At 42.3% G+C, this 6,000-nt stretch overlaps 1 protein-coding gene across 11 annotated transcripts in view; it reads left to right on the top strand.

Annotated features, from left to right (window-relative positions):
- Positions 1–268: 268 nt before the first annotated feature.
- LOC130606614 (poly(rC)-binding protein 3-like) overlaps positions 269–6,000 on the top strand; it is a 499,829-nt gene continuing 494,097 nt past the window's right edge. For 2 of the 11 annotated variants that reach the window (XM_057423114.1, XM_057423113.1), the window contains exon 1: positions 273–752. The gene's annotated coding sequence lies outside the window, so the exon portion shown is untranslated. Of the gene's footprint in view, positions 753–6,000 lie in introns of all 11 variants that reach the window. The other 9 variants (XM_057423118.1, XM_057423117.1, XM_057423125.1 and 6 more) reach the window with 7 other exon arrangements.

The raw sequence follows: 6,000 nt of genomic DNA, 5'->3' as shown, positions 1-6,000 counted from the left end.
TGGGGCGCCGCACCGGCACTTACCCCTTGCGGGTCCCTCTCCGCGGCCGGCACCCACCGCGAAGAGGTGTGTGTGTGTGTGTGTGTGTGTGTGTGTGTGTTCGTGTGTCCCCACCCCTGCCCGCTGCTTCCCACCGCTGCCGTCCCGCCCCTGCCCCGGAGCGTCCCAGCGCCCCGGCCCGTAGCGGCGGGCTGCGGGGGGCGCCCGCGGGCGGCGGCGGGAGCGCGGTGCGCGGGGGTGGCCGAGGAGCGGCAGCGGCGGCGGCGTGAACGCGGCTGCAGAGCCCCAGCGAGCCGCGGGAGTAGAGCGCCGCGCCCGCCGCCGCCGGAGCCGGGCGAGGAGCGAGCCCGGCCGCCCGGAGCCGCCGGGCAGAGAGACGGTCGCGGGGAGGCAGCGAGGGGCTCCTCGCCGAAAGCGCGACCCCCCCTCTCCGCCGCCTCCGCCCGCCCCCCCAGCGAAGGGAAACAAAACAAAACCCCGGCACCGCCACGCTCTCCCTCCTGCTCCTCTTGGCATTTTGTGGTTGTTTTTTTTGTTTTATTTTTATTTTTTCCTTGGGGATTCTTCTCTCCCGTGCCAGACCGACTTGCACCTTCTTGATAATTTCTCTTCCCCTCGTTTTTTTTATACTCTTCTCCCTTGCTTCCAAACCCTGTGTCTGTGTGTTTCAATACTATCACAACCTCTGCTAAAAATAGATCTTTTTATATACCCTTCCTCCTCTCTGACCCCATCCAACACCCCTTGTTAAGGTGAGTTGTGTCTTTTCATCACTTTTTTCCTTATGTGTTGTTGTTTTTGTTTTGTTTTGTTCTGTTTTGTCGTCCCCCCCCCCTTCCCCCGTTCAGGGTAGGTTTTAGGGAGGAGGGGATGTGGAGGAGATAATTTCGCTGGGAGTCAGGCATGTTTGCAAAACCTTATTTTCCCTTATGCAGCCTCAGCATCATTCCGGTCTGCTCCCTTTCATCCCAAGGATGTAGCTAGCTGATGAAAGTGTGGAACTACTCTTCCTTAGCATTACATGCTTGGGAGCCACAGCAACAGCAGGAAAAAAAAAAAAAGCTTTTTTTTCCTTTACTCCCTCTGCCCCCCCATTCCTTCCTCCTTTTTGTGTGTTTTGTTGGTTTTGTTTACTGGTTTGGGCGTTTGGGGTTAGTTTGGTTTGGGTTGTTTTTTGTTTTGTTTGGGGTTTATTTTGTTTTTTTTGGGGGGGATGTTAGTGTGTATGTGCTTGGTTTCTGTTTTTAAGCAATACACAGGGGACTTGGGAAGAATTGCATGTGATGTCGGGGAGCGAGTGTGCGTGTACATGTGTGTCTCGAGTGTGTGTGCATATGTATGTGTGAAGTGCATTTGTATTGTATGTTTATGGGATGGTGAGTGATAAAGCTTCCAAAACAGTCATTGTACATAGTGCAAGGAGCACAGCAGAGGGTGCTGACGGAGAAATTGGTCAGGGATGCAGGAAAGCTACAGAGCTCTCCACAGAGTTGGGTCCCTTGCGCTTCAGGACATCTTTCCATAGTTCATTACTGGCACCTTCAAGGTGATGGCTCTCATTCGTCTCCTGGCTTCTCAGCAGAGGAGTGCTGTGAGGGAAAACTTTAGGGCTAACGTGAATTGATGGCATTTCTATTCCTCCAGCAGTCCGAGACAGTGTTATTCCAGGGATAAGTGGGGAAAATAGCATTGTGATCCAGACCTAATGGATCATTTGCTGTCGCATATTAGTGTTCACTGAGAAAAAGATGAAACATTGGTTTGGCCAGCCAGAAGCAGCATTGCAGACTGGTTTACTTCCCAATTCCAAAGTTGTTTTAGACAGTTTTTCTTTCTTCAGCTCTCCAGCTAACTGGTCCTGTGGATGTACAGTAAACAAATAAATCTGCTGGGGAATGCTTTATTCTTCAGAATCAATCAAGTAATATATGTTTCATAGATTTTCAACTGTGTATTTTACCTATGTGTATAGAGTGGGGTAATACAGATTTTAGTTGAATTTTAACAAGGAGTTAAGGCACAACTTGCAGGGTGCCACTTGCAAAATATCACTTAATATAAAGAAATAAAAACAGCCCGTAGCTCTTTTTCATGGATCTTTTTCATGGATCTTTCCCATTTCCCCTGCTTGTTGCAAAGCACACGGGATCTTGCTTAAGAACTTGGGAGGAAAACTGGCTTTGCAATGATACACAGTGTCAAATATTCAGAGCTCAATTATAACACTCCTCTGTGAAACTTGAATTTGTTTATGAAAGCTGGTGGTTCCAAAGTACCTGGAGGAGCACTTTCTATACATAGTTTTCTAGCAGGTTGAATCATTTTTGCATCTAAAAGTTTACAAATGCGCTAAAAAGGTTTCTGTCATCTGCGTTTGGAGGTCTTCATGCTGTATGGATACGGAAACATGCATGTTGCCTGTCTAGTTAATGCCAATTCTGAAATAACCTATCTTTCCACATGCTGCATAGATGACGTTCAGTAAAAAAGAGCTGTCATGGAAGTAGTCATGTGCTATCAAGTCATTCCATCATTTCTTGCTAGCCTAAATTAAAATATATAATTTTACACAAGTTTGCCTTGGGATTTTTCTATTTTTCTACTGTGGCTGATTGATGTAGTGAAAGCAGGAAGCATGCTTTGAGTGAGTTGTGCCATTCCTAATGCTTGATAGCAGCAGCAAGGGGAGAAACACCTGATGTGCTTTGTACATCATCCCTGAAGCTATGCAGGATTGAGAAAAAGAGATGGAGAACCAGCACAGTGTGTTAGCAGTTTAAATAAAAAAATGAGGGTGATGCACGTTATCCTGTCAGCTGCTGTTCTGGTGAACCCTGACTACTGGCTAAACACATGATGTGGTCCAATTTTTCTGATTTGATAAGAGTTTGCTGTTAAATTCACATGTGGCACAGGAGAGCTCTTGTTCTGTTGATAAAAATCATGCCTCCTCATTTTAATCCAGAGAAGGCTGAAATACCCACAACTACTGAAGTCACTAGGAGCTACTCTTGCTCAGCATTCATCAAGATGTTTTAACCTCAGCATGTCAGGATTTAGGATATTTCCAAAGGACACAATTGACAACAGATCTGCAATGCCTCGTTTTGTTTAGATTTTACATTGGATGCATTTAGTATATTTAGAAGTAAATGTTTTCTTTTACCACAGCAATATTGAAATGTGTCAGGAAATGGAAAACTTCTAGCATTCTTTTTCTCCTGGGCTTTTAAAGAGAATTCTCTTGGTATCCTTTAGCTGTTTATGAAAAGCAGTGTTCACTGCTAAAAGCTATGCACTAAGTTCCTTACACTGGTTGATTAGCTATTGACATTGCTGAAGGAAAAAAACGGGTGGAATGTTTATACAGAAAAGAAAAAAAAAATAAGAACAAGTCATGTGCTTTTTTATCATAACAACTGAAAGACTAGAGCGCTTTCAGATGGATATGAAAATGCTGAACCAAGGTTAACACTGAGTTTGATCTGTTGGTCGTTCCCACATACATGAATGGCAGCACACCAACACTTAGGTTATTTTGTAATGTACTACCCTGGATTAAGCATCCCTTTGATTTATGTTTTGAGGCTTGGATAAAACCTCAAACCTTGGATTTATTCACCTCTAAAGCCTTTTTTTTTTTTTTTTTCTCTTGAAACAAGCCTGATAAAGCTGTGAACTGCTATAAACAAAGTAATGGAGAGAGAGTTCAGAAGTCACTCTCTTTGTGGAGCTTTTTTGCTATAAAAGTAAGGTGGGATCTCTCTACTGCTTGCCAGCTGAAATTATTTTCTTGTATTATTGTACTGTATTATACTGCAATATTGGTCTGTAATGCTTATTCCAAGGAGTTTTTATTCTGTGGATGTGGTGCTTCTACAGAGGCAGAACATGTATATTTTGTCTTGTCCTAAACTACAAATACCTATCAGTTTCAGTATCATTTTATTGCAGGGCAAAATTGCTGTTTCATTTGGTCATACTTATTGAGGAGGCTATGTTGATCCCAGATTTTCTTAAATTTTTAACAAAGGAAACTAAGCCTATCACAGTGCTGCCTGGGATTTTTGAGGATGGGGTGAGGCAGTATTATCTATACCCATGCAGAATTTAATCACAGTATACATTAAAAAGCAGTGGCATAACCCATCTGACAGCAAATTAATCCATTTTTTCTTTGTAAATTCCTTTTTCTGTACCAGTTTTAAATGGTGCTACGTGTGAGTTTCAGTCTGAGTGTATATTTGTAATTTTAAAATGTTTAGGTGAATGAGGTTACTTTAAGCGAGGCTGGTTTTTTATTTGCCTTTTGTTTGCTAGAAATACACTTTTTGTAATAAAATAGATTTTTTTTTTTTTCTGCTGCACTTCCTTACACACAGAAGAAAATTAGTATTTTCCTCCTGGGAGCCATGTATAACTGAAGAGCCAGGTGCTGAGCTACAGTTACCTTCCCAGTCTAAGTGAATGCGAATGAGTGTCAGGGGTTACAACTGCTGGAGCATGGCAGGGAAAGGAGGAGCATGGCTCTTGGGAAAGCAGAGTGTCTAACTATTTGGTGCTGGAGTGGCTGTGTACTTCAGGGCTAAAAAAAACAAGTCACTTCCTCACCCGTAACAGTATGAAAAACCTCTGTCTTGTAGTTTGCGTTCAGTGATCTGCTTGGTTTTCCCTTTGTATTAGATATGGGAGGCTTAATTACAGTCTGGTAATGCTAACACAGCTCCCTGATGACAATTGTTTGTAGGAGGTCAAATGGAAAATAATTGTGGAGAGTCTCCAGCTACCGTGTTTCTTCTTTGTAGTATATTTCCATTTACAACAGTTTTCCCTAGGTTTGCATCCAGCTATTATACCCTACCTGCCTGTGTAGGCTGGAGGCTGCTTTGTGTGGAGAAAGTGTTTGTAGAAAGGGGGAAAAAAATATTATTGTTAGCTTTGGCTAAGACAGTGTAACATCTTCCACTAGCTCTAACCAAATACAAGAATAGCTGTGGCACTGTAGGTAAAACAGTCAGAATTTGCTTGACAGGAATATGAGATTTCATACTTCCGGAGAGGAGACACATTTTTAGAAGTAATTCAAAGAGAATGCTCTTTTTGGAATGAGACTCAGTATTCGTAAGAGCCCATGACCACTTCTGTACTCTGGGATCTGCTTGGAGCTGCCCAGTTAATTCCTGGTTGAAGTGGGGTGAGACCCCATTTGATCCACTGCTGTAATTCCATGCTTGTAACTGGGTACCTCTTCCAGTTCTGCAGTGGTATCAGTAACTAAGCTTTGTTTATAGGGCAAAATATATAACATACAACTGATTTCTGCTAACAGGCAATGCTTTTAACAGAGTGTATGAATCCAGTCATTTCGATTATGGATCTGTTTACCTTGCAACATCCATGCATTATTATCTAATATATCTAAGTGTTAGATATATTTAAATGCAGTGGACACTTAATAGGCTACAAGGAATCAAAATGCTTATTTTCTGTAATTGACAGATAAAACCCTTAATTTGTTCTTTTCATTTGGTTTTGGGGGGTGTGGGTTGCTCAGGACTACACTTTATTTGACTAAAATTTGTCTCTTAGTTTGCTTAATAATAGTTACAAAGGGATTTATTATTAATAATTTTGGATGGTCTCCTTTGGATGCATTTAAAAAAAAAAGTTTAGTTTCATAACGAGCTTTTAGGGTAGACCACTGAGGAATGATGAGAACTTAGCCCTCTTAATGACTGGTTGTTATCATTCTTACGTTAATATAAATGCCATATCGTCATGGTTTAACCCCAGCTGGCAGCTAAGCCCACACAGCCTCTTGCTCACTCCCTCCCCAGTGGGATAGGGGAGAGAATCAGAAGGGTAAAAGTGAGAAAAATCATGGGTTGTAATAAAGACAGTTTAATAGGTAAAGCAGTGAAAATATGAAAATTTTAAGTAAATCAAAGTGGTAGAGAATAAACCAGCCATAAATGTATGGTTTCCTTATCAGTCATACCA

This window comes from Pezoporus wallicus, unplaced genomic scaffold (genome assembly GCF_028554395.1).
Source record: "Pezoporus wallicus isolate ANWC-B61680 ecotype Strahan unplaced genomic scaffold, APGP_CSIRO_Pwel_v1 contig_749, whole genome shotgun sequence".
Classification (NCBI taxonomy): Eukaryota; Metazoa; Chordata; class Aves; order Psittaciformes; family Psittacidae; genus Pezoporus; species Pezoporus wallicus.
This window is presented reverse-complemented; position numbering and strand designations above follow the sequence as displayed.